The sequence below is a fragment of the Heteronotia binoei genome, chromosome 2, assembly GCF_032191835.1.
Source record: "Heteronotia binoei isolate CCM8104 ecotype False Entrance Well chromosome 2, APGP_CSIRO_Hbin_v1, whole genome shotgun sequence".
NCBI classification, from domain to species: domain Eukaryota; kingdom Metazoa; phylum Chordata; class Lepidosauria; order Squamata; family Gekkonidae; genus Heteronotia; species Heteronotia binoei.
The window spans coordinates 97,869,558-97,878,660 of record NC_083224.1 but is presented as its reverse complement, the minus strand read 5'-3'; positions in this window follow the sequence as shown (position 1 = coordinate 97,878,660).

The window sequence follows — 9,103 nt, the reverse complement described above, 5'->3', positions numbered from 1 at the left end:
GGTTTGCAACTTACAGATCAATACCTGAGCAGCATACTCAAGATTGCTACAGCATAGACATTGTCTCCAGATTTTGATACAGTAATTCAGAGCAAGAAGTGTCAGTTATCAGAGAATGTTAAACAATACTGCAATAGTGCTAATCTCTTAAGCATGTTTTATTTTAAGTTTTTTTTAAAAAAACTTAAATGTTTCTCTGTGTCCTTTATAAAGTCTATATCTCTGCTGCATTGCATTTTATGGCATACATGGCCCAGCCCAACAAGCAGTGTTCCCTCTAAGCGGCAGAGTCTTGTGAACAAAAATTCTACTTTGTGAAGTATTGGCATTAAAGTTGTGAGCTACTGCATGTGCTCTGGGGTCATCCTTCCTCTTTTTTTGTACTTTAAAGCATGTATTTGTGAACGAACTGTGGCATCCACTTATGAATATATGAGTTGTTATTCTCAGCAACTATATACAACACCTAAGCACACAGGAACAATGACTGTAAACAGGAATTTAAAAACATAAAAAGAGCTCTGCTGGATCAGAACAATGGTCCATTAGTTGAATATCCTGTTTCTCATAGGAGCCAACTGAAAGCAGGATAGGGAAGCTAAGGCTGCCAAACTTTGGGTTGTGAACTTCTGGGAGGTGGAACCTGAGGATGGGGGTGTGGGGTTTGGGGAAGGACCTCAGCAGGGTATAATGCCTTAGAGTCCACTCTCCAAAGCAAACCATTTTTCCATGGGAACTGATTTCTGTTGATCTGGATATCAGTCACAATTCCAGATTTCAGCTCCCACCTGAAAGATTGCAGCCTGGCTCTCACCACTGTTAACCTGTAGTAACTAACATGCAGTGGTCCACTACCCCAGAACTTGGGAAGTTCCACTTACCCACCATACAGTAACTATGCTAAAACTGTTTTTCATGAATTTGCCTAACCTCCTATTCAAGTCACCATACCACTGGTCATCATCACTACATCTTGTGGCAGTGAATTTTATACGTTAATTGCATGTCTCTGCTGATTCAAGTCCCACTGAAATTAGGGTGCAGTTGTGAACGTATAAGACTTTGCCACAGAATCTTGCTGTGTGACCTTGAGCCAATCATTCTCTCAGCCTAACTTACTGCATAGGGTAATGTTTGAACATAACATGGAAGAAAGGAGAACAGTGTTATAAGATGCTTTGGGTTCCTACAGAAGAGAAAATCAAGGTATAAATAGATATTATTATTTATTGTATTTGATGAATTGCCCTATCCTGGCCAGTGCAAATATATATATCTAATAAATAAACTTTTCTAATGTGTTTAGGATTTCAGAGAGTTTCCAAACTTTAAAATTATTCACGTTTGTAGAATCTGACTGAAATAAACAGGAGGCATATGAGTATTCAAGTGTGGGAGAAGTGAACCCTTACCCCAGCAGCTGGGGAGGAGCCAGGGTAGCCAAACTTCAGTTCTCCCAGAATTCCAAATGGTACAGAGATCAGTTCCCTGGAGAAAATGGCAGCTTTGGAGAGCAAACTGTGTGGTGTGCTATAGTTACTAGGTGAAATCCTTCAAGTTCTTCCTTTCATGTGCTGCAAACCCAAACATCTGGGATTTTCTGGGGTCATTCTTCCTGAGCTAAGAGAAAAATATATGAGCTGAAGTCTAAAAATCTGTGAGCTAGCTCATGCTAACTCAGCTGAGAACACTGCTGACAAGGTCTCATTTATGTCAGATCTAGCCCTCATAACAAATGAGTTTGACACCCCTGATCTATACCCAGCTCTACCTTTCCTTTCTAATGATGCTGTTGACATTCTGAACCAGCACTTTGAGTCAGTAATGGGCTGGATGAGGCCTTAAACTGAAACTTAATTCTGACAAGACAGTGGTTCTCTGAGTTAGTAGAACGGCAGACTAGGGAGCTAAGATCTCCCATCTTGGATGGGGTTACATTCCCCTTGAAAAGCCAGATTCACAGCTTGGGAGTACTTCTTGACCCAGCAGCAACCTTTGAAAACCAGGTAGCTGCTGCAGCTCAAAGTGCTTTTGCCGAGCTCCATCTGGTGCATAAGCTGCATCCATTCCTGGATTAGTCAGATCTAGCCATAGTGATCCATGCCTTAGTTACATCTAGACTGGACTACTGCAATGCATCCTGCTTCTGTCTTTCTAGTATTTAGTTTCAATTTATTCACTCTTAGCTATTTAACCACAGCCAGGCAACAATTTAGGGCCTCTACTGTATCCCCAGGAAATTTTGATAAGGATGTGTGTGTATCATCTGCATATTGAAAACAACCAACCCCAAAACTATAAATAATTTGGTCTAAGGGCTTTACGTAAAGATTGAAGAGTATGGGGTATAGGATTGCACTCTGGGGGACCTCACAGGATAGGTCCCATACTGACAATAACTGGTCTCCAATGGCAATTCTTTGGGTCCAGTCCATGAGGAATTATTTGAACCAGTCCAATATATAACCCCTGATGCCTGCTTCTGCCTCCTCAGCAAAACGACATGGTCCACTGTATCAAAGACAGCAGATAAATCCAGTAGGATCAACAAGGAGGTCTGACCTCTGTCTACATTTACATGGAAGTTGTCAACTAAAGCCAGCAGTGCCATGACCATTTTATAGCCCAATCTGAAACCAGACTGAAAAGTATCTAGAGCAGACAAGTTATCCAAGAAGACCTGGAGTTGGTCTGCTACAGGTGTCTCAATACTTTGTCTAGGAAGGGCAGATTAGAGACAGGGCAATAACTGGCTACATCATTTTTCTGTATTCAATAACATTCCAAAGATGTATAACAGATACAGCCCAATCAGCAAAATTCATGTCTTGTATAAATTTATTTATTTATATTTATTTTGTACATTTATAGTCCGCTCTTTCCCATAAGGGCTCAGGGCAGATTCCAACATGCTAAAACAGTAAAATCAACAATAAAACATCAGAATAGTTAAAACAATTAAGTCAATACATTAAAATTAATTATTTAAGATGGCATGGATGGTTTTACCACATGGCGTGTAATTATCATGGGCAGCCTTAAGTTGCCCTAAGATGTCAACAGTATTGACCCCAGTAGAAATGGCAGTCATTGCTGGGAGGCCAGTTAGATGGTATAATAGGAAGATGAGGTTGTCTGCTTGCCTCAACCATAGACCTGATGGAACAGCTCCATTTTACAGGCCCTCCGGAATGGTAACAAATCCAGAAGGGCCCGAATCTCTATAGGGACCTTATTCCACCAGGTCAGAGCCAGGGCCGAAAAAGCCTTGGCCCTGGTCAAGGCAAACCGGACGTCCTTTGGGCCAGGGATGGTCAGATGTTGGCCGATTGTAATGGCTTTCGGGGCTCATATAGGAAGAGACGGTCCCAGGCCATGCAAGGCTTTAAACGTCAATACTAAAACCTTGAAGCGGATCCGGTACTTAATTGGTAGCCTGTGCAGACTGCACAGCATCGGACGACTGCTTGCCCATACAGGCAATTCAGTTAGCAATTGTGCTTCTGCATTCTGCACCAGCTGGAGTTTCCGGATCAGTCTCAAGGGCAAGCCTGCGTAGAGCAAGTTACAGTAGTCCAACCTGGAAGTGACTGTTGCATGGATCACTGTAGTTAAGTCCCGAGAAGCCAAATAAGGTGCTAGTTGTTTGACCTGCCAAAGATAATGAAAAGCAGATCGTGCAGCAGCTGTGGCCTGGTTCTCCATAGAAAGGGTGTGATCCAGTATCACACCCAGACTCCTCACCTTCTGAGCTGGCACAAGAGATGCACCATCCAGGGTGGGGAGCCAGATGCCCAGTCTTGGCCCTCCGCGACTCAGGTATAGGACCTCTGTCTTAGTTGAATTAAGCTTCAGCCGGCTCAGCTGTAGCCAAGCAGCCACTGCTTCCGGTCAGGTGGTCCGGGGCAGAGTCTGACTGACCGTCCATCATCAGATAGAGCTGGGTGTCATCTTAATATTTGTAACAACCCAGCCCAAAACCTCTGGCAATCTGGGCAAGGGGGCGCATGTAGATGTTAAACATCTACATGGCGAGAGAATAGCTCCCTGCGGTACACCACATTCTAGTGGATAACGCAGGGAGGTCTGCTCGCCAATTGCCACCCTTTGTCCCCAACCATGGAGGAAGGAGGAAAACTACTGTAAGGCTATGCCCTGAACTCCAATGTCAGCAAGGCGGTGGGTCATCAGATCACAATCGACGATATCAAATACTGCTGAAAGATCTAAAAGCAATAGCAGCGCTGATCCGCCTTGATACAGATGCCTTCTAAGATCATCTGTGAGGGCGACCAGAGCAGTCTCCGTCCAATGACCAGGACAGAAGCCGGACTGGAAGGGGTCAAGGATGGATGCATCCTCCAGGAAAGCTTGGAACTGCTCAGCCACCACTTTCTCAATTATCTTGCCCAGAAACGGTAAGTTCAAAACTGGTCGATAATTGGCAAGGGTCATCAGTCCAAAGATGGCTTCTTCAAAAGCTGCCGGACCATTGCATCCTTAAGCTTGGCCGGAAATACCTCTGATGACAGGGATCAACATGAAAATAGATAAAAATAATTCAGGAATCTACACAATCTAGTGTAAAATTGGCTGTTTTTCCAAACCTACTTATTCCCCAGAACTAGGGTTGCCATTCTCCAAATGGGGTTTGGAGATCTCCTGGAATTATGACTGATCTCCAGGTGACAGATTCAGTTTTCCTGGAGAAAATTTATTTATTTATTTATTTATTACATTTGATTTATATCCCGCCCTCTCCGCAAGCGGACTCTGGGCGGCTCACAGTATCTACACAATTAAACAAATAAAATATATAAAACCATAATTTACATTTTCAGTTTAAAAACGTATTACAATTCGAGATTATTAAAACCATTATATAGTGCTGAATACATTATAGCGGCATTAGAATTCCAAGCCGTGAACACCGGCGTTCTGTGTGATGTCCGGTGGCAGCCATCTTCGTCAAGCCTCGAAGGCCTGCTTGAACAACTCGGTCTTACAGGCCCTGCGGAATGCAGACAGATCACGCAGGGCCTGTATGGCTTCTGGAAGAGCATTCCAAAGCTCTGGTGCTGCCACCGAGAAAGCCCTAGATCTTGTCACGCATAGCCTGGCTTCTTTTGGTCCAGAGACCGAGAGTAGGTTTTTTGCCCCTGAACGCAGTGCTCTCTGGGGGATATGCGGAGAAAGGCGGTCCTGTAGATATGCAGGTCCCTGACCATAAAGGGCTTTAAAGGTCAATACCAACACCTTGAAGCGAACTCGGAACACAACTGGTAGCCAGTGCAGTTCTTTCAGCACTGGCTGAATGTGCTCCCATCGTGGCAGCCTCATTAGCAGCCGTGCCGCAGCATTCTGCACTAGCTGTAGTCTCCGGGTTTGCGTCAAGGGTAGCCCCATGTAGAGAGCATTACAGTAGTCTATTCTTGAGGTGACCGTAGCATGGATTACCATCGCTAAATCGTTGTGCTCCAGAAAAGGAGCCAGCTGCCGTGCCCGCCGAAGATGAAAAAAGGCAGATCTAACAGTGGCTGCTACTTGGGCCTCCATTGTAAGGGAGGACTCAAGGAGCACGCCTAAACTCCTGACCTTAGGGACCGGTGTTAATGGCACCCCGTCAAGAGTCGGCAGATGGATCTCTCCCCTTGGACCACCCCGACTCAGGTAGAGAACCTCCGTCTTTGTCGGATTCAGTTTCAGTCGACTCAGCCTGAGCCAAGATGCCACGGCTTGTAGAGCCAGGTCTAGATTTTCCGGGGTACAGTCGGACTGGCCACCCATCAATAGATAAAGCTGGGTGTCATCCGCATATTGATGACAACCCAGTCCATACCTCTTGACAATCTGGGCAAGGGGGCGCATATAGATATTAAATAGCATCGGTGATAGAACCGCTCCCTGTGGCACCCCACAACTAAGAGAGTGCCTCTGGGATACTTCCTCCCCGATCACCACCCTTTGTCCCCGATCTTGGAGAAAGGAGGTCAGCCACTGTGAGGCGGATCCCTGGATTCTCACATCGGCAAGGCAGCTAGTCAGTAGCTGATGGTCAACCGTATCGAACGCGGCTGACAGATCTAATAACAGCAGCACCGCTGAGCCGCCCTGATCCAGATGTCGCATGAGGTCATCTATGAGGGCGACCAGAACCGTCTCCGTCCCGTGACCTGGCCGAAAGCCGGACTGGAATGGATCCAGTGCGGAAGTGTCCTTCAGGAACCCCTGTAGCTGAATTGCCACCGCCCGCTCTATAACCTTACCCAAAACGGGAAGGTTCGATACCGGCCGATAGTTCGCCAATATGGCCGGGTCCGCTGATGGTTTTTTTAAGAGAGGGCGGACCACTGCCTCTTTAAGAGGCGTGGGAAAGATCCCTTCTACTAGGGACCTGTTGACAATACCTTGTAGTGGTTCACGCAGCCACGTCTGGCTCGCTTTTATAAGCCAAGACGGGCACGGGTCCAACCTACAAGTCGTAGGGCGCACAGCTACAAGGATCCTGTCGACCTTCTCCAGGCTGAGTGGAGTGAAAGAATCCAAAATTGGACCAAAAGACGCGCTTGGTGCCTCAAGTTCTTCTACTGTATCAATTATGGCGGGTAAGTCGCGTCAGAGCGACGAGACCTTATCTGCGAAAAAACTCGCAAAAGCCTCACAGCCTATTTCCAATTCTCTAATATTTTGTTTGCCCTGCGGCAAATTTGTTAATGACCGAGTTATGCTAAACAATTGTGCTGGGCGCGAGGTCGCAGATGCAATTCTGGACGCAAAGTAAGCCTTCTTTGCGGCCTGAACTGCCATCTCATAGGTCCGCATAAATGACCTATATGATGTTCTCGTAGCTTCATCGCGAGTATATCGCCATTGTCTCTCTAGTCGTCTTAATCACCGTTTCATTGATCGCAGCTCCAGGGTATACCATGGAGCGGATCGTGATCGAGGATGAAGAGGACGTCGGGGAGCGATTTCATCGATGGCCGTGGAGAGCTGGTCATTCCAGATCTCCACTAGCTCATCTAACGAATCGCCAGAGGGCCAGGGATCCCGCATGGCCATTTGAAGCCGCAACGGGTCCATCTGGCCACGCGGGCGAGCTAAAACCTGCTCACCGCCTAAACGGGATAGCTGCTTTGGAGGGGGGACTATGGCATTATATCCCACAAAGATCCCTATTCTCCCCAAACCCCACCCTTCCCATGCTCTTGCTGCCCCCCTCAAAAAAAAAATTCCAGGAATTTCCCAACTCAGAGATGGCAACCCTATCCAGGACAGACATTGAAAAGCAAGTTCTTTGGAAGTGTCATGGTTCATTGTATTGTCCGTATTGACTCTTTTGTGATACTGACTGGAATCGTATGCCTTTGAATCAAGCTTTCTGGGCAGGGTGTTTGGTTGCTATAAGACTGCCATTCTATGTTTTAAATTAATTCTCATCCCTATTCTCAGTGGGAGCTGGGGGGGTACACTTGTTGCTTTTTAAATAAACAATTTTCAAGGGCTTTCCAATCAAGAAGGCCACCTATAAGGTTGTCTGGGAATATGAAAAAATAAAACAATTTTTAATTTCAGCCATTTTACTAATTTCTTTTTACAATTTGCTTCTTCCACACACATTTTTAAATGGTTTTTTTTTGTTCACATCACCCCTCTTTTCTCCAGGTTTACTACAGCATTCCTCACAGGCCCCACTTCCAATTCCTATATCAAAACAGAACTATTTTTTTTCTTAATTCCTTCCTGTTTCCTGCCTCATTAAGTTTCCATTTCTCCTCCACCATGCACCTAGGTTCCATTTTTAAAATACCACGACCATAATCTGGGAGGGCGCTTGTGGAAGCCGGTATTGGAGGCAAGTACTAGGCTTTAAGGCATTACCACCACTTTTTATATTAATTCTGGTGGATTCCACCAATAACGTTAGTACCTTGCAGAGCGCACTGGAAGATACGCACTTGCAGAGCACTAGAAGATACGCGTGGCTTCTATGAAGTCTTAGGCTCAGCCACTTTTCATTTAAGTACTCTGGCTTCTACACAGATATTTTTGTTTGAAGAGAGCTCAATATACCGGGTTAACAATGAATGACCAGTCTTAAAACGGGGCGGGGGTGAGCACTTTACAGTCCGTCCCTAAGACTGCTTTAACCAGACGATGCAGCAGCAGATTTGCAGTCAGGTTCAGCGCTGTATCAAACGCTTTTGTTCCAGTATTTCCCTTATGCAATCAGTCGCGTCAGCTTACATTTTTATTTCAATATGCTTGGTGCTAAATTATCACTGATAATGCTTTTTTCACTTGAACTCTTTCAAACATTCCCGATCCCTCTTTCCTGTTCTCCTTTTCCCCTTCCGTCTTCGTTTCCTGCCACTGAATAAAGGCAACTCTGTTTTTGAAGGTCATTGTCAAGCAGCAGGGGCTGATGGGAAATGTAGTCCATGAATTTAGCATTATCATCACACGCTCTCTCTCTCTCTAATTCTGGCCCTGTTCCTCGCTTCCTGACAAGTTTTCAAGTCCCCATCTCCATCCGTCCTTTCCCCCCTCATAACTTGCCTCAGGCCGTTTGTCTTGGTCTCGGATTCCTGATGCCGGTGGGGGGCTTTATCATCGGCTTCAGAAAGCAGGCGCAAAACTCTTCCTCCCGCCGCTGACTTGAATCTCAAGGAGGAGCTTCAAGGCATCCAGCCAGATATGCGGGGGAAGGGACATCTTATCTAGTTGCCCTTCAGGAACACACGTACCAAGCTTGCCGGAACTGTCGTTGTAAATCATGGGTTTTCTGAACGTGCTAGGGCCGAGTCCTCGTGCTCCAAGGGAAAAACGGTGAAAGGTAGACTGTTCCTAAAATGCGTGACCTGGTCCAAGTGGGCCCTTACTTAGGAAAGTTATGATATTATTCGTTACTCTAAGGGTGCCACGATTGGGTATGTTGTTGGTTGCAGCAGAAAATGCCTGCACCTCTAGGATGTGTTTGATCAGTGTTAGTATCACTGCAGTTATACTGCGGGGTATTTTTTTTTTAATCCCAAGCAAAATAAGCATCGCTTCCAGGTAATTGTAGCAGGAACTCCTTTGCATATTAGGCCACACACCACCG